This window comes from Zingiber officinale, chromosome 10B (assembly GCF_018446385.1).
Source record: "Zingiber officinale cultivar Zhangliang chromosome 10B, Zo_v1.1, whole genome shotgun sequence".
Taxonomy (NCBI): domain Eukaryota; kingdom Viridiplantae; phylum Streptophyta; class Magnoliopsida; order Zingiberales; family Zingiberaceae; genus Zingiber; species Zingiber officinale.
Genome location: NC_056005.1, coordinates 91649523 through 91669677, shown reverse-complemented (window position 1 = coordinate 91669677; position 20155 = coordinate 91649523).

The following is a 20155-nucleotide window of genomic DNA, read 5'->3' as shown; positions in this document are numbered from 1 at the left end:
ACAACGGATGAGTTTGTTTGTGGATCACTAGTTCAAACTTCCTTTTATGGATAGTTATAGGAAATTATAAAGGAGTGTGTGATCTTCTTCAACTGAAGGGGCACAATTCTATTTAATGGACTTAGTATCAAGTAATGGTATACACTTAGACACATTTAATAGTATCCTCCCCAACGGAGTCACTGCTATTATTTGTGTGACCAAAGGAATACCAACTATTAATTTTATTTGTCATATAGTTAGGATGACAAGAATAAAATTAATGGGTAAAACCTCCTCTTACAAATGTTTGAATTTGTATACGTCCACATTAACGTGGCATACAAAATTCACGGTGTTTAGAGGTGTTGGTAATTTTAAATAGTATTATTTGAGGAATCAATATTATTCTAAATTTAGTGTCTTGACCAAAACTTTTTTTGTGATTCTTAGGATGACTTTCAACCCACTGGCTATTATACTAAAAGAGAACAAACTTACTGGTCCCAATTACATAGATTGGAAAAGAAACCTGGACATTGTTCTTACTGCTGAAGGTTATAAGTTTGTACTATTAGAGGTATGCCCTAATGTGCCTAATAGTGATTCTAGTGAAGAGGAGATTGAGTACCATAAGAAATAGGTAAAGGCAGATGAGATGGTGCGGTGTTACATTATGGATTCAATGTCAAATGTGCTGCAACATCAGCATCAGGACTTGTCAACTGCCTATGACATGATGAACAATCTCAAGGAACTCTTCGGACACTAGAATCGGGCTGCTAGGCAAGAGGCAATGAGAAAGTTAATGACAACCACCATGATAGAGGGGGCACCCGTAAGAGATCATATCCTAAAGATGATGGCATACTTGAATGAGATACAAATCCTTGGAGCTGAAATCGATGGGGAAACCCAGGTCGATATTATTCTCTAGACACTGCCCAAAAGTTTTGAGCAATTTTGTCCGAACTATAACATGAATAAAAGGATTTATTAATTGGCAGAACTATTGACAAAACTTCAGGCAGTAGAATGGTTATTTCGTCATAATTCTCAAATTCACTTTGCTGAAAATGTTTCTACTTCTAAGTCGAAAGGCAAGAAGAAGAAGAAACAGACTGGCTCAGCAAAGAAGGTGAATAGATCTCTAGGTGTTGGACTCAAAGCTGGAGTGAAGAAGCCAAAAGGAAAGTACATCATCTGCAAGCAGTCTGGACATTGGAAGGCGTACTGTCCTCATAGGAAAGAGAACAATAAAGGTATATCTTATTCTCTAGTAGTAGAAATATGTTTAGCGGTGTTATCTACCAGTACCTGGTGTGTAGATACAGGAGCCATTGATCATGTCTGCAATACATTGCAGGGGTTCCAAGAAACCCGACGACTATATGAGGGAGAGATAACCGTCTACATGGGCAATGCTATAAAAGTGGTGGCTGTTGAAGTGGGAGACGTCTACTTATCATTTGATAGGAATAAAACTTTGATTTTGAGAAATTGTCTTTATGTATCAAGTTTAGAGAGAATTTAATTTCAGTTTCTAAACTGTTTGTGGATGAATATAATGTTTGTTTTGATCACAAAGTGGTTGTCAAGAACAATAGAGTTATTATCTGTTCTGGTACATTAGTAGACAATTTGTATACTCTAAATCCAATTTCTCTCACAAAGTAACAAATGGAAATTAATAACACATCTTCTAATTCTAATAAGAGAAAGGAACCTTCGGAGATGAACCAAACATATCTTTGGCATCTAAGGTTTGGTCATATTAACTTGAGTAGGATTCAAAGGCTAATAGCCGATGGACTCTTGGGTTCATTAGTGTTGGAAAACTTTCCAACTTGCGAATCTTGCTTGGAAGGTAAAATGACCAAGAGACATTTTAAGGCCAAGGGGTATAGAGCCAAAGATGTGTTAGAACTGGTTCATTCTGATTTGTGTGGTCCTATGTCTATCTAGGCAAGAGGTAATTTCGAATATTTTGTCTCTTTTATAGACGACTATTCGAGATATGGGTACATTTACTTGATGCGCCGCAAGTCTGAATGCTTTGATAAGTTCAAAGAATATAGGGTTGATGTGGAGAAACGTCTTGGTAAAAGTATCAAGACACTACGGTCTAACCGTGGTGGCGAATACTGTTAGGACCTTCGGATGGCTAGAGAGGGGGGTGTGAATAGCCTCCACTAAAAAGTCAATCAATTTCCACACAAAATTTTGTTAGCACAGCGGAAATAAACAAAACAAAAAACTGATGCAAGGAAAGAAAACCAACCCACAGCTTACACAAGTATATACGAGGTTCGGGGATAACTTGCCCCTACTCCTCGGCGTGTCCATAAGGTGGACGATCCCTTGATCTTTCGGTAGATCACACCCCGGACAAATTCCGGCTAAGTATTTCTCCTTCTCGGTGGAGTAACCTCTCCACAAAAGTCACAGAATAGATTTGAAAATAAAGCACAATGACTTACAGAGTTCAGTGGCTAAAGAATTGAGCAAATGAACTTACAGCCACGAAGTGAAAAATGCAAAGACAGAAGGAAGCTTCAGCCAAGAGCTCAACACCGCCTCTTGCTTGATCGACAGAGAGTTTTTCCAGAGCCTTTCAAACCTCTCTTCTTCTGCTTTCTCACTGTCCCGAATCACTGTCACCTGTGTCGAATCACTGCAATCAACTCAGGCGTCGCCAATCACTCTTTCTTCTCATCTGGTTCTCTGAACTCACACCAATACCATCCATGGTCTTCACTGGTGTCTCTGAGCTCGAACCAATGAGCAAGAGTCCAACTGATCGAGGCCAGTGAACGTTGAAGCTCGAATTGCATCACTTGCAGTGAAATACAGCATAAAGGCCACTTGATTTTATTCTTCTGATGGAGCTTCATTTGAAATTAACCAATGGCACGGATACCTGCAACCTGTAACTTAAAAATCTCACAGCAGATGATTTGATCAGGTGAATCAGAAGTGAATCAGAAATATCAGAGAAGCAGCAGAAACAAACGACATGTTGTGGATCGGTCAACAAACCGATCCATAGCTCTCTGGACCGATCAGGACTCATCCTGATCGGTCTGGGAAGAGTCTGATCGGTCTATGGAACGATCAGCCTATGGGTGGATCGGTCCACAGACCGATCCCCCTTCTCACTTTGAGTCCCAGCGTCTTTCTGATCGGTCTGTAGACCGGTCGGATAACCCACAGAATGCTTCTGTGTGGTTACTCATCGGTCTACAGACCGATCAGATAACCCACAGAGACTTTCTGTGTGGTCACTGATCGGTCATGAGACCGATCAGGTGACTAATGTATCACTGGATCGGTCTGCCGACCGATCCAGACAACCAGAGTATCACTGGATCGGTCAACAGACCGATCCAATTTCCTTGTGTTAGTTTTAGAGCCTCCCAGCCCTAAACCCTAACGTCTTCCTGGTCCAGAGAACGAGCTACCAAGCCCTCTCTGACCTAGTCCGGAGAACGAGCTGCCGAGCCCTCTCCGACTTCGTCCGGTCCAGAGAACGAGCTACCGAGCCCTCTCTGACCTAGTCCGGAAATGAGCTGCCGAGCCCTCTCGGACTTCGTCCGGTCCAGAGAACGAGCTACCGAGCTCTCTTTGACCTAGTCCGAAGAACGAGCTGCCGAGCTCTCTCCGACTTTACGTGCCAAGTATCCGTACTTGGACTTTTCCTCTCCTCATGATCAACCTTGATCATCAATCAGTCTGAGTTTAATTAATATCTGATACAAACTTAAATCAGTGTCAACATCAAAACAACAGTCAGGTCAGACTGTATCAATAATCTCCCCCTTTTTGTTGTTTGACAACACGATTTAAGTTTAGATCAGAGATGTTCATATTTCCATATTTCCCTAATTTTAGGGGAATCAAGATCCTCCCCCTAAGACAGATACAACACCATGTAAGGATAGAGGAATCAAGGTCCTCCCCCTAAAGCCAAACTTCCATTTATTTCTAAACTTAGTTATCTTCTCCCCCTTTGTCAAACACCGAAAAGGTGCGAATTAGGTAAGAGAACGTTAAGGACCCCCCTTAACCCTTACTGTCTTTTTCTTAATTCACCTAGAATACCTCTACGCGTATTATAAGACAGTGATAAAGAAATAAGAGACATACAAGATATGGCATATGAACAGCATATTAAAAACCAATAAGAAGTGAAACATAAGAAAAACAAGAGAATGAACAGCATACATAGATGAAATGAACAAGTATCCAGGTCAGACATAAATATCCAACAAACAACATCCAAAACATAGACAGTCAAAATGACATCAAAGAATAATGTGTATCAATCAGCCTCCTCATCATGAGGAGCATCAGCATCATCAATGGGAGGAAAGGGTCCCTGAGGTGGCATGCCGCTGCTCGAGGATGGATAGCCCGGGAAATCCTGCGGAGGTGGATATCTGGCCATCCAATCCATAATCGCCCGATGTGTCGCCAGCTGCTGACTGCGTAAATCATCGTAGCGCTGGTCAATCCGAACGCGCAGCCCGTGAAGCTCAGCAACCAGCAGCTCATCGTGTCGATCAAAGCGACTCTCCAGCTCGGCGATCTGCCAACGCAGATCAGGATCGACCTCTCCATCATCAGCAGCAGGAGGAGCAGCAACAGGAGCAGCTGCAACCTGTCGTGGAGGTCCCCGTGGTAACTCACCTAGAGCTCTCTCATCCTTCCACCGAACATCCCCATTTTGTCCTATGATGCCAGACTTGGAAAATGCCCATTTCCCAAGTCTGCAATCTTGCCTGACCATCTTGACTATTCTACCCTTGGAGACATCAATTTGAAGGGTCTCGAGCCAATCTGTAATTATATGCCCATAAGGCATATAAACAGTGAAGCTGTTTGGCTCGTTATAGGAGATGATCGAAGAGTAGATGCTGGACATAATGTCAAAGTCGAGACGCCGACGCAATCCATAAAGCATCAGGCAATGATACGGTCGGATCTCAGACAATGGTTTAGATGTGATAGGCAGAAGGCAGTTCGTGACAATTTTAAAAAGAATGTAATCTTGAGCAGACAATCTCAAGGCTGCAAAAGTAGGGAAAATCAACGTCTAACTCATCAAGGCCACCCGGTCTAGGATGTCTGAAGAAGTACTCATAAATATCGTCAGATGAGACATCAAAGGGTGGAGGTAAGGGGTCTGGTAGGTCAGGATATATCGAAAAGACATTACCGGAACACCTCCGACAACCGAGATAGTCAAAGAAGGATGAGAAAGTGAAATCAAGAGTCTGCTTAGCAACTTTTGTTTTATAACTTACATCACTAGTCTGATGAAGGTTGTTATAAAACTCAGAGACCAAGTCATAGTTGATATCCCGTTCTAAGTAGACAAGTGAGTCAAGTTTGTAGTAGGCAATGATTTCTGACACAGTTGGACAAAATTCGTCCATGAATTTACGATCTACGGACCTACAAGGAAGTAATTTAAAGGTCTGTTGTTTAAAAGCTTGTTCAAAATGGTGGTTAGGGAATCTCCCCGAGACAGATGGTTGAGGACGAGAGGGAGCCTTAGACTTAGACTTCTCAGGTGACTTAGAGGTCCTCTCACCCACTTGTTTCTTCCTAAGATTTAACAATGGGACACAATGGCAAGTAAATGAGCACTGGAGCCACCAACACCCGAAACAACAATCACAAATATGGTGAGAAATGAAATCGAAATGCTAAGTTTTAGAGAAGTAAGGAGTTACCTTGGTGCCATTGAGCTTTAGCTAGGGCTTTGGCTAGGGTTCCGGCGTGCAAAGAGAAGAGACGAGGTGAGGTGTAGGGAAGAGTCGGCTAGGGCTTCTGCGTGAAAGAAGGAAAGAAAGATCGGGAAGATTTAAGGGTTTACTGATGGGTGTACAGTTGATGAAATGATCGGACGGCTGTCCGATCAGGAGGTATCAGGAGCCTCCTGATCGGTCCCTGGACCGATCCAGGAACATCCTGATCGGTCCGCAGACCGATCAGGAGACGATCAGTACTCGCTGATCGGTTCCTGGACCGATCAGGGAACTTCCTGATCGGTCTGTAGACCGATCAGAAAATGACCAGTGGCCTTGCGTACCGGATTGATCTGATCGGTCTCCGGATCGATCAAGGAACTCTCTGATCGGTCTGTAGACCGATCAGAAGGGGATCAGTAGTGGGCTCTACGTGCTAGGCTGACCTGATCGGTCCGTAGACCGATCAATGTCTGATACTTAGATCTCTCCAATAATTTCAGTAACTGAAATTAGTAATTTCAGTAACTGAAATTCATAGAGATGTTCGATAATTCGTGGAAGTTTCTCTAGGAAAACTTCCAAGTTCAGAACCTAGAACCTGGAGGATTTACAAGCATAACTATTACCCAAAAATTATGGTCTAAACTTGTTTATAGCCCTAAAGTTGCAGACATTTAGAAAACAGACAACTTAAGGCCTGAAAACTGAAATTTTCGACCTTTGTTATGTTCAGTTTCAAGTTTGTCAAAATATAACCAACTTGCTATCATTCTATCAAGGACTTGTCCTAGTATCAATCAAAATTATGAAAAGCATCGTTCAAATGTATCAAACAGTCCATCAACCAAAGTTACATAATTTCTAGGTAAAGGTCCAACCAAGTTTCCTTGGTTGGAATATATGAGTAAGATCTAGGAACCAAATACACATGAATTATGTAATGGTCTTCCCCATACTCAATTTATGTCTCTTCAACCTAATTATTCAAGGGATGCATGATACATTTTGAATAATTCGGCTGATCCTAGCATCTCACCCCATTTCTAGCAAACAAAAATCATTTGTTAAACCTTATAGTTTGTGTGAGATGTTCCCAAGTTGCCCAAATTAATTTCCCTATTTCTCTTGTTGTTTTAATTGTCCTTATTGATCATGATGGGGTCCTAATGGCCTATTGAGCCAAACACATTCCCAATTCTCTCCTCAAATGACTAAATTCATTTTCCGGAAGAGGTTTGGTGAAAATATCGGCTAGGTTTGACTTTGACTCAACATAGGTGAGTGCAATGTCTCCCCTAGCTACGTGATCTCTAATGAAGTGGTGACGCACTTCAATATGTTTGGTCCTTGAATGATGGACTGAGTTTTTTGTTAGGTTTATTGTGCTGATGTTGTCACACAACACTTGCACTCCCTTATACGAAAGCCCATAATCCTCTAGTGTGTGGATCATCCACAACAATTGTGATACACTCTCTCCCATGGCAATGTATTCAGCCTCGGTCGTGGAGAGAGCAACACAATGTTGCTTCCGACTTGACCAACTAACCAATGATGAACCTAAAAATTGGCAACCCCCACTAGTGCTTTTTCGATCCAATTTGCACCCAGCATAATCGGAGTCGGTATAGCCTATCAAGTCAAAAGACTCCGTACGAGGGTACCATAGACCTACTCTAATTGTGCCCTTAAGGTATCTCAATATTCTCTTAACTGCAATTAAATGAGATTCCTTGGCACAGACTTGATATCTAGCGCACATGCCCACAGCAAAAAGTATGTCCGGTCTACTAGCTGTGAGATATAGAAGACTACCAATCATGCTTCTATATTGCGTTAGATCAACTGGTTTTCCACTCTCATCATTGTCAAGGCGAGTGTTTGTCGCCATTGGAGTGGATACTTCCTTAGAGTCACTCATTTTGAATTTCTTGAGCATCTCTTGAGTATATTTTGTTTGATGGACATAAATGTCATCTCGAGTTTGTTTGATTTCAAGTCCAAGGAAGAATGTCAATTCTCCCACCAGACTCATCTCAAACTCACTTTCCATGTGAGTGATAAATTCATTCAAATAGCCCTTATTATTTGAGCCACAAATTATGTCATCGACATACACCTGGGCTACAAATATGTTTTCACCATCTCTACGCAGAAATAGTGTTGGGTCTATTTGACCTCTTACAAAACCCTTTTCTAATAGATAAGTTGACAACCTTTCGTACCAAGCTCGAGGTGCTTGTTTAAGCCCATAAAGAGCTTTCTTGAGCTTGTACACGTGGTTTGGAGCTTCAGTATTCACAAACCCCGGTGGTTGTTCAACATAGACCTCTTCTTTAATTAAACCATTTAAGAAGGTCGATTTAACGTCCATTTGATATAGCTTGAAGCCTCTATGTGTAGCAAAAGCTAGCATTAAGCGAATGGATTCTAATCGAGCCACGGGAGCATAAGTCTCATCATAATCGAGGCCTTCGACTTGACTATAGCCCTTGGCTACAAGTCTTGCCTTGTTTCTTACTACTTCTCCCTTTTAGTTTAACTTATTTTTGAAGACTCATTTGGTTCCAATAATGGTGGTCTTCTTAGGTCTAGGAACTAAGTCCCACACTTGGCTCCTTTCAAATTGACCTAACTCATCTTGCATAGCTATGATCCAATCAGGATCGTGCAATGCCTCATCAACTAATTTTGGTTCAATTTCTAAGATTAAAGCGACCTCATTAGACTCATTTCTGAAGAATGATCTAGTCCTAACCCCTTGTTGAATGTCTCCCACAATCTGGTCTTGGGGATGACTAGAGGCTATCCTAGATTGCCTTGGTGTTGACGGTGCCTCATGAGTGATATCACTAGACACAGGCAAGGGCTCAGTATCAGGTAAAGGATCAGACTGAGCCCTCTCTTGCCTTTGCTCATCGTCATCGGAGTCAGCCTCGACTCTTTCTATGTTTTGATCATTTAAACTTAGATTTCTAAGTTCAAATTGAATTTCTCCTACATCCTTTGATTGATCATTCGATTTAGGGATTTCTTCAAATGCTACATCCGAGGACTCTTCAATCAATTTAGTCCTACTGTTGTAGACTCGATAGGCTTTGCTGGTGAGAGAGTACCCGACTAGTATCCCTTCGTCAGCCTTAGCCGTGAACTTTCCAAGATGATCCTTGGTGTTCAAGATAAACACCTTACAACCAAACACCCTAAGATGTTTAATTGTAGGGGGTTTCCCAAACCAAAGTTCATGGGGAGTCTTTCCTAAAAACCTATGTATCAAGACTCGGTTTTGCACATAGCAAGCGGTATTTACCGCTTCAGCCCATAAGTAGCTCGGTAATGAGTACTCATTGAGCATGCTTCGTGCAGCCTCTTGCAAGACTCGGTTCTTTCTCTCCACAACCTCATTTTGTTGTGGGGTCCTTGGAGTAGAGAACTCATGCCTATATCCTTTTTCTTGACAAAATTCTAAAAATCTATGGTTTTGAAATTCTCCACCATGATCACTTCTAATTGTTTTAATTGTTGTCGATTTTTCATTTTCAGTTCTTCTACAAAAAGAAACAAAAACATCTATAGTTTGATCCTTATTTTTCAAAAAGAAGGTCCATGTATATCTAGTAAAATCATCAATGATCACTAAACAGTATCTACTCCCATTCAATGAAATAACATTACTGCAATCAAACAAATCCATATGCAATAAATCTAAAGCAGTAGATGTACTTACAGCGCTTTTACCTTTATGAGCCGCTTTTGTTTGCTTACCCTTTTGACATGCATCACATAGTTTTGTCTTTTGATACTTGATGCTTGGTAAGTCTCGCACTAATCCTTTGTTGGCCAGCTTTCGAATATTCTTCATGTTTACGTGGGCCAGCCTTCTATGCCACAGCCATGATTCTTCTTCTTTTGACATGAAACACTTAGCAGAGGCATTAGTAGTACTTTTAAAAGATACTTGGTAAATGTTATCTACCCTTGTGCTTACTAGTACCGTGTCAAGTGTGTCAATGTGTTGACCAGACATTGACTTGAATGAAACTCAATTGTGTAACTCGTATCACACAATTGGCTGACACTTATTAAAGGTCATCCCCTTGACTAGAAGGACATTTTTGATTTGGAGACATTCGGATATTTGAATATCTCCAACTCCTATAACCTTAAGACTACCATTATTACCAAAGGACACATTACCTCTATTTTTGTTTTAAAGGGTAGTAAAGAGTGACTTGTCCCCGGTCATGTGCTTGGAGCATCCACTATCAACAAACCAAGTTGATAGATGCTCCCCCTTGACAAATGCCTACAAGACACGAAAGATAGATGTTTTAGGTACCCAAATCTTGGGACCTAATGCATCTACAATGAAAGACCTAGGAACCCATGCCTTGGTCACACCCTTCCTAGTCTCATGAACCCTAGAAGCATGTGATCTATGAAATTGGGTTCTAGACACTAGGGAAATGAAACTAGACTCCTTAGGTTGATATCCTAATCCAGCCTTGTTGTAGACCGCCCTTTGGGCATTTAGAATCATATCTAAGGTCTTAGAGCTAGTTGAGAATTTCTCAAGCATTTTCTTGAGTTTCTCAACTTCACTCTTTAAGGCTTTGTTTTCATCCTCAAGAAGCTCTTGATGAAGGTCATCAACCTCATCTTCCCTAAGAGTCTTCAAGTGTTCTACTTCTTCTTTTAATAATTTGATTTCAGTTTTTGATTTCTTAAGCAAAGTTGATAAATGTGCAATAGTTTTATAGCATTTTTCTAAATGTGGAGAAGTTACCTCTTCATCATCCGAAGATGATGAAGCCGTGGTTGATGTATCACTTCCGGAGTCCGATTCCTCCCTTGCCATGAGCGCTAATTGATGAGTGCTTTTCTTCTTCTCTTCTTCCGATGAGCTTGAGGAGAATTCATCCCAAGAAGCTTTGAGAGCCTTCTTCTTCTTGGCCCTTTCTTCCTTCTTCTTGAGTTTTGGACACTCGCTCCGATAGTGTCCTTTCTTGCTACACTTATAACACGTAACGTTAGTTTTATCAATATTTTGATCAATAGACTTACCTTTCCCTTTGTATCTCCGGCTCCTTCTCATGATTCTTCTCACAAAGTTGGCCATCTCGCTTGATGATGATCCACCTTCATCATCGAACTCGGAGGAGGATGAGGATGTAGGAATTTCTTTCTCCTTCTTCTTTTCTTTCTTCCTTCTTCCATCCTTTCTCTTTTCTCCTGCAACTAAAGCAATACCTTTCTCCTTTTGACCCTTGTTAGCAAGTTCATGAAGTTCCATTTCACAAAAGAATTCATCTAACTTAACAATTGAAAGATCCTTGGAGACCTTGTAGGCATCTACCATAGATGACCACAAGGCATTCCTCGGAAAAGCTTTGAGAGCCTACCTTACAAGATCGCGATTCTCTACGCGTTCATCTACGGAATGAAGACCATTGATGATCTCTTTGAACCTTTCGTGTAGTTCACTTACCGTTTCGTTCTCCTTCATGGTGAGATTTTGTAGTTGGTTTAGGAACAAGTCTCTCTTGGCGATTCGAGAGTCTCGAGTTCCTTCTTGGAGCTCAATGTGTTTGTTCCACAAATCCTTTGCACTCACAAATGGACCTACCTTGACAAGCTGATCTTTGGCTATTCCACATTGTAGGGTGACCACCGCCTTGGCATCGGCTTGTCCTTTGCGAGTTTGCTCGGCGGACCACCTTGACGACTCTAGTTCCTTACCTTCTTCATCCTTCGGTGGTGTGAAACCTTCCTTGACCGAGAACCACATGGAGATGTCGGTCTTAAGATAATACTCCATACGGCTCTTCCAATATTGGAAGTCCGCTCCATCGAAGTAGGGTGGGCGATTGGTACTAAAACCTTCCTTCATAGCCATCTTCTTGTTCTTTAGGGTGTTAATCTGGATGAAGAGTGCCTTGCTTTGATACCACTTGTTAGGACCTTCGGATGGCTAGAGAGGGAGGTGTGAATAGCCTCCACTAAAAAGTCAATCAATTTCCTCACAAAACTTTGTTAGCACAGCGGAAATAAACAAAACAAAAAACTGATGCAAGGAAAGAAAACCAACCCACAGCTTACACAAGTATATACGAGGTTCGGGGATAACTTGCCCCTACTCCTCGGCGTGTCCGTAAGGTGGACGATCCCTTGATCTTTCGGTAGATCACACCCCGGACAAATTCCGGCTAAGTATTTCTCCTTCTCGGTGGAGTAACCTCTCCACAAAAGTCACAGAATAGATTTGAAAATAAAGCACAATGACTTACAGTGGCTAAAGAATTGAGCAAATGAACTTACAGCCACGAAGTGAAAAATGCAAAGACAGAAGGAAGCTTCAGCCAAGAGCTCAACACCGCCTCTTGCTTGATCGACAGAGAGTTTTTCCAGAGCCTTTCAAACCTCTCTTCTTCCTTCTTCTTATTCTGCTTTCTCACTGTCCCGAATCACTGTCACCTGTGTCGAATCACTGCAATCAACTCAGGCGTCGCCAATCACTCTTTCTTCTCATCTGGTTCTCTGAACTCACACCAATACCATCTATGGTCTTCACTGATGTCTCTGAGCTCGAACCAATGAGCAAGAGTCCAACTGATCGCGGCCAATGAACGTTGAAGCTCGAATTGCATCACTTGCAGTGAAATACAGCATAAAGGCCACTTGTTTTTATTCTTCTGATGGAGCTTCATTTGAAATTAACCAATGGCACGATACCTAATAACTTAAAAATCTCACAGCAGATGATTTGATCAAGTGAATCAGAAATATCAGAGAAGCAGTGAAACAAACGACATGTTGTGGATCGGTCAGCATCGATCCATAGCTCGACCGATCGGGACTCATCACGATCGGTGCGAAGAGTCGATCGGTGCGTGGACCGATCAGCCTATGGTGGATCGGTCCGCACCGATCCCCTTCTCGCTTTGAGTCGGCGTCTTTCGATCGCTTCTTTCCGATCGGTGAGCCGATCGGATAACCCATAGAATGCTTCGTTGGTTGGTCTGGTGGTGCGCAGGAGGAGTACGTTGTGGTCACCGATCGGTCACGAGACCGATCGGTGACTAATGTATCACTGGATCGGTCTGCCGACCGATGACAACGGTATCCTTTGGATCGGTCAGCACCGATCCAATGTCCTGTGTTAGTTTTAGAGCCTCCCGCCCTAAACCCTAACGTCTTCTGGCCCAGAGAACGAGCTCCCAAGACCTAGTCAGGAGGCAGTGCCGAGCCCTCTTCGACTTCGTCCGGTCCAGAGAACCCTCTCGACCTAGTCCGGAGAACGAGTGCCGAGCCCTCTCCGACTTCGTCCGGTCCGGAGAAGCTCCCGAGCCCTCTCTGACCTAGTCCAGAGAACGAGATGCCGAGCCCTCTCCGACTTCGTCCGGTCCGGAGAACGAGCTACCGAGCCCTCTCTGACCTAGTCCGGAGAACGAGCTGTCGAGCCCTCTCCGACTTTGCGTGCCAAGTATCCGTACTTGAACTTTTCCTCTCCTTATGATCAACCTTGATCATCAATCAGTCTGAGTTTAATTAATATCTGATACAAACTTAAATCAGTGTCAACATCAAAACAACAGCCAGGTCAGACTGTATCAACAAATACCTCTTTGGAGAATTTAGGAATTGCTTATCAGAATCTGGGATCCAATCCCAATTGTCTGTACATGGTACACCCCAACAGAATGGTGTGGCAGAACGAAGGAATAGGACTCTTATGGAAATGGTTAGATCGATGATGAGTTATTCAGAATTACCAAATTCATTTTGGGGATATGCTCTGGAAACAGCAGTGTACATTCTGAATATGGTACCTTCTAAATTAGTACCCTCTACTCCCATGAAATTGTGGAATGAACGTAAGCCTAGTCTGAGTCATATTCAGATATGGGATAGTCTAGTACATGTGCTGAAGGGAGATACTGACAAGTTAGAATCACGTACAGAAGTTTGTCTGTTTGTGGGATATCCTAAGTGAATGAAAGGTGGTTTGTTTTATAATCCTAAAATTCATAAGATCATTGTTAGCACCAATGTTCAATTTTTAGAGGAAGATTATGTAATGAACCATAAGCCCATGAGTGAAATTATTCTAGAAGAAATTAGAGAGGACACGTCTACTTTAGTACTAACAGTATAAGATGAAATATCACAAGAAACTGCAACACGTATCACAAATGATACACAACCACAGACTGTGCCTCGTCGTAATGGGAGGGTTGTGAGGCAACCTGAAAGATTCATATTTTTGGGAGAGTCTTCGAACTTGATCCCTGGTAAACATGAACCTGATCCCTGGACATATGACGAAGCACTCCAGGACAAAGATGCAGAATCTTGGCAAAGAGCGATGAATTCTGAAATAGAATCTATGTATTCTAACAAAGTCTGGGAGCTTGTAGAACCATCAAATAGTATAAAAGCTATTGGATGTAAATGGATCTACAAAAGGAAAAGAGGGACAGATGGAAAGGTGGAAACCTTCAAAGAAAGGCTTGTTGCGAAGGGATACACTCAGAAAGAGGGAATCGATTATGAGAAAACCTTTTCGTCGGTAGCTATGCTTAAGTCTATCCAGATTCTTTTATCTATTGTTGCTCATATGGATTATGAGGTTTGACAAATGGATATCAAGACAGCTTTCCTTAACGGAAGTCTTGAAGAAAACATCCATATGAAGCAACCAGAGGGGTTCATAGCAAAGGCAAAGAGCATATAGTTTGTAAGCTAAATCGGTCTATTTATGGACTGAAGTAAGCTTCAAGGTCTTGGAACATCCGGTTTAATGAAGTAATCCAGTCGTATGAATTTATTCAGTGTCCGGATGAGTCTTGTGTATACAAGAAGTATGATGGAAACGTAGTGGTATTTCTTGTACTATACGCATATGACATTTTGTTAGTTGGAAACATATTACGCAACCTTAAGTGTACGGTTTCATCGTCAGTAATATAAAAGATTTGTCAAATCCACATGAACTATTGATTAAGCACTAGAGATGTCATAAAGTAAGTTATCTAGACAGTCGATAGTTGGCTTTGGCGCTTGCGAACTACCGAGTGTGATTAAAGAGAGAAAGAAGGTTGAGAGAGAGAGAGAGAAGAGATCTTGGAGGGAATGAGCTTCAGGAGATGGATTCTAGGATTTCGGCTTCATTGTAATACTAGGAGATACTACATAGATTGCTTAGTTTCTACCCTCTATGTCCATTCTCTTGTAGGAAGTTAGATTGGTCAATATCCCTAGGTATCGAACAGAGACGATTCCCATGAAATTCTGTAACGGTTAACCCTCCTATCACGAGGGCGCCTCGGTAGATCACTGGGATACATATCTAGTAAATAACAATAAGGATAAGGGTTACCTACCTCCTTATGGAGGAATTGCCTCTCCTTTCAAGGGAATTTCCTAGACGTCCGTGAACGGGTTACCCTTGTCACTAGGGCCCCTCGGGTATACGGTCTAGAGCACTCTCTTTACGAGAGCAACAGTTCCTAAGGGATCGTTTCTCCTTTTAAGGGGACGTCTTAGACGTTCAGAAAGGGTTACCCCTGTCACTAGGGTATCTTGGTCAAAACGCTCTAAGGTATCCCCTTTGCGGGATCAACAATCCTCCACATCAAGCAATCAAAGCATAGAAACGTAAACATGGCACACACGCAACTCATCAAGCACGAACAAGGCATAAACAATTCATTGAATAGAAACAAGGCGAATCAACATAGTTCTACATCTCCATCGTATTACAAATACTTCCTAATCCTAGAAGAGGAGATCTACTCCATTGTGGGGGAAGAACAACCCCAGAACATAAAGAAAAGCATACTTACAACCCTATAAGAAAAGGAAGAAGAGATGCTTGATGATTTCGATGTCTTGGGGATACTTCCTTGCTCTGGAGATGGACGGATCGTGAAGGGACGTCGGTGGATGAAGCTCTACGGCTTTCCCCAAGGGGAGGGACAAAGTCCCGAACCAAAGATACTCAAAAATAGGTTTCTTAACCCTTTTATAAGCTAGGGTATGGGCACCGCACGGCCCGTGGCACGGCCGTGCAAGGTTGGCACAGCCACGCCCATCCTCTCTTCTGGTAAAGTTTCACGGTCGTGCCGATTGGCACGGCCGTGTGATCTCTGGCTTCTGCTCCTTGAGGCACGGCCGTGCAAGGGTGCACGGTCGGGTATTCCTTTGTCTCAGCCTGGGGTGGCACGGCCGTGCAATGATGCACGGTCGTGTGCTGCTTTGCCTCTGCCATGGTCGCACGGCCGTGCAAGGGTGCACGGTTGTGCACTGCTTCGCCTCTACCATGGCTGCATGGACGTGTTCTTTGGCTTATTTCGGTGCATAGATAATCGTCGTTTTTGCTCCAAAAGTCGTCCCTGTCAACACAAAACCAAACAAAGAGCAGATATCCGAACAAAAGAATATATATAATGAATACAAGACGAAAGAGGCAATCATGAAACGAATATACATGAGTAAAGTACGTGAATGTGCGCTAAAACATGTATAAATGATCATAAGATCTATGCACATCACACCCCCAGACTTAAACCTTTGCTTATCCTCAAGCAAAACCCGCAATCTAGATTCATGTAGTTAAATGGTGCATCATAATCTCTAGCACGTCAATCTAATTCTATCAAATGATTTCATTGGTGATCAAGATACAAAAGTAGTTTAAGTATGACCTAAGTAATAGTCCTCCGTGCTCAGTGCGAAAGTGGCCTAAATCTATCAAGTTTCAATCCCTAAGTCTAGTCAAGTCATCATAAAATTGTGTTCCTTATGCTTCCGGCGATAGGCACTTACCTGCCACACGCAAGGTTCGTTCCCCTAAAAAATGCTATGCATCGTCTACACAAGGTCTCAAAGGAATACTCAGTATCAAGAGAAACATAGCATTCATTCCCCCAGTAACCTAACTCGGTCTCAAAGGGGTGAATTGCTAGTTTCCATTCACAACAACTATTTTTTTATCCCTTATTTTTTTCATTCTTTTTTTTTCTTTTTGAATGTTTGCAAAGTACCAAACTTGAACAAACTTTCAAATTTTTTTTTTGGGATTAATTTTTTCCAAATGAGCTTACATGATCTGAGTTTATCCAGTAACCAAAATGTAATTGAGAGGTCACCATAGAAGTAAGAGTACTAGTCCAATTCTATAAATCATGACTATTTTAGAGTTATCAACCATCAAAAATAGGCATAGTGTATAGAGATCCTAAAACAAGGCAAATACTTAAACTCTTATGGTAAAAACATTGCTCACTTCATGCTATCATAGATAGAAAAAGATAGATCACTAAACATAAGTAACACATGAACCACATAAAATCTAGAATAGACGTGCTAGTATTTTGCATTAAGGAACAAGCAATCATAATATGATGTAGGATACAACTAGCAAAAATTTTATTATGCAAAAAGAAATAAGCACTAAACTAAATGCATCTAATGCACCCCCTCCCAGACTTAAACTTTTCATTGTCCCAATGAAAACTAAAAACAATGTGGAAGAGATTTAAAGTAAGAGAAGTTACCAAATAATGTGTGTCAAATGCCTATGTCATCAACTTCTTCATCACGTAATTGCACTTCTCCTAATCTTTAAGTCCTATAAAAGAAGGTAGACAACGAAAATTAAGTAGATGATACATGTTTATTATAAAGAAATGAAACTGAAAATAATTTAAGATATGAATGAAGACAAAGAAAATGAACTTAGGTTGCCTCCTAAGAAGCGTTTGTTTAAGGTCATTAACTCGACCACCTCATTAGATTCATCGAAATCTCGCTCTAGGAGGGGTAAGATATTTTAGAACCCTCTTATCAAGGGCTCTTATTATAGAGAGAGCTTTCAATGTTGGAGTTAAGAAGTGAAGTATCACTCTCTCCATCTTCATCTTCTTGGAAATTCTTTCAGGAGGCCGAAGACGATTCAGATCGAGCTTCCAATTATAGGCCCTATGAAAATCTACACATGCAAAGAAAATACAAATCTCCCACAAACGTATTAGATAAGATAGAGTCATAACCATATTAAGATAAGAAGAATAAGAAATAAAAACTGAATCACATCCGACAAAGTCGATGGTAGGTACCTCTATAAAATTTTTCAAAAGATCACAAGAAATACTAACCTTACTTTACTGAGAGGTACCTGAAATTTCTAAATATGTGGATGTGACTTCCTCTGAATCAAATGATGGTTCTGGCTCTAGCTCTGGCTCTGGTGTTGGTACTTTCAAAGGTGGTGATTCTTGAGACTCTGCTAACTCTGCACAAGTCCCTACACATGGATCCACAACATGTTCAATTCTTGCAACTCTCATAATCTCTAAAGGTTGTGTGGATGAAGGAGGTGATTCTTGAGATGCTATTTCCACACCACAGCCCCCTACACTTCCTTCCAAATCATCATTATCAACACAAGCATCGAAAAATAAACCAACGTCTATATCTTCAACAGGAGAATCAACTATAGGAGGATCATTGACTTCATTTGCATTTTTACGTTGATCTACCTCAATACATTCATTATCTGAAAATTCAATGTCACTATAGCATCCTGTAAAATCTGAAGGAAGATCTGAAAACTTATTATCCACTGCATTATTATCACAATCCTCATCTGAAGAGTCTTCATCTTCATATGTATCCAGAAATCTACACTCAACCATATTAGTGTCACAAAATTTGCCAAAGTCTTCGTTTTCATTGACCCTCACTAGCCTTTTTGGAAAAGGAACCTTTAGTGAAGGTCTTGGGAATGGTTGAGCTTGTGACAGAGGTTCAAACTGCTTGTCCAGTGATGGTGTAATCTGTTGGAACCCCAAGGTTGTTTTGGTGTGATCAACAAGTTAAGTTAGGTCCTGTGTTATTCTAACCTTGTGTCTAAGTGTGCAGGAGCTTAGGAACACAGGTAGTCGAGCGGAAGATGCAGCTAGCGAGAAGGACGGCAGTCTGAGGGATGAGGTGCTGCGGAAGAGTACATCGGCGGACGAGAAGGAAGCGTGCGGTGGTTCCAAGGGACGAAAGCCGGAGCGGAAGATTGCTCGGGGTGCAAGAGACGCAGCTAGTGAGAAGGATGGCACGCGGTTCGTCTGAGGGACGAAGACTGCGGATGAGTACGCCGGCGGATGAGAAGGAAACACGCAGCGATTCCGAGGGACGAGAAGCCGGAGGGAAGCCCGCTCGAGAAGACTAGAACTTGGGTTCGGGTGAGCCCTTTTCGGGATGGCAGAGATCTGTTGGATCGAGACCACGCTAGAGGGGGGGTGAATAGCGTTCGTGGCTATTTCTTTCGATTATCGAAAAACTATCGGAGTTAAAACGTGCAGCGGAATAAGAAGAAATAAAATAAAGAGAGACAGGAAGATTTACTTCGTTCGGAGCCTAAAGCGACTCCTACTCGAAGGCCCGCGATCCTTGATCGCTTTCCGTGGGCAACAACTATAAGCACGATAAAACTATTACAGATTAACTACAATTTAAAACAGTAAACATATTATACCGACAACAAAAGATTAAATCGAAGCTCCGGGTTGTCGGGGTGTCGTTGCATCACTTTCTGGATCGAGTCGTTAGCAGCTTGTCGCAGGGAGATTACTTAGATTGTCGTTGTCCTTGGTGCTGCACCTCGACCCTTCTTTTATATGAGGTTCCGGGCGCCTGGATCCCTTCCGGGCGCCTGGAGTGTGACGTGGCCAACCAACCAGGATGCTCCATGTGTCAACTTCACGCAGGGGATAAACTTTGGTCCCGGGCGCCCAGATCCATCCCGGGCGCCCGGACAACCTTTTTCCAGCAGGTTCCTCACCTGCAAACAAAGGTTAGTCCGAGCAAAATCCCCTGCAAGACAGTGTTAGAATAAGACAAAACATCGTAAAGAAGAATTGACAGTCTTCGGACTGTCCGAGTCTGACTTCGGATTTCCAACCGAACTCGACGCCTACTGTTCCCTCTACGGGGAACGCTCCTCACCTACTCCACTCGGGAGATTTACATGTTGTCAGTCGATCCTCCAGATCGATGGACTTTTGCTCGAGCTTGATGCTTCCGGACTTTCTGTTGGACATCCGCTTCCACCCGGTTCGCGACACGAGGACTTTCCACCTAGGGTTACCACCCCTAGGACTTTTGCTGAAGCCATCGACCTGCCAAGACTTTCCGCATAGGGTTACCACCCCTATGACCTAGGGTTACCACCCCTAGGGTTTTCCTTTGCCTAACCGCAGCTAGGACTTTCCTGAAATACTCATTCAACCATGTTAGATTACAACAACCCTTAACTTTGAATCTTTTGCCATTATCAAAACTCAGGTTCGATCATCGGATGCTTCCCGCACCAACAATCTCCCTCGTTTTGATTATGGCAACCCAAATTCAAAGTTAAGTAAAAA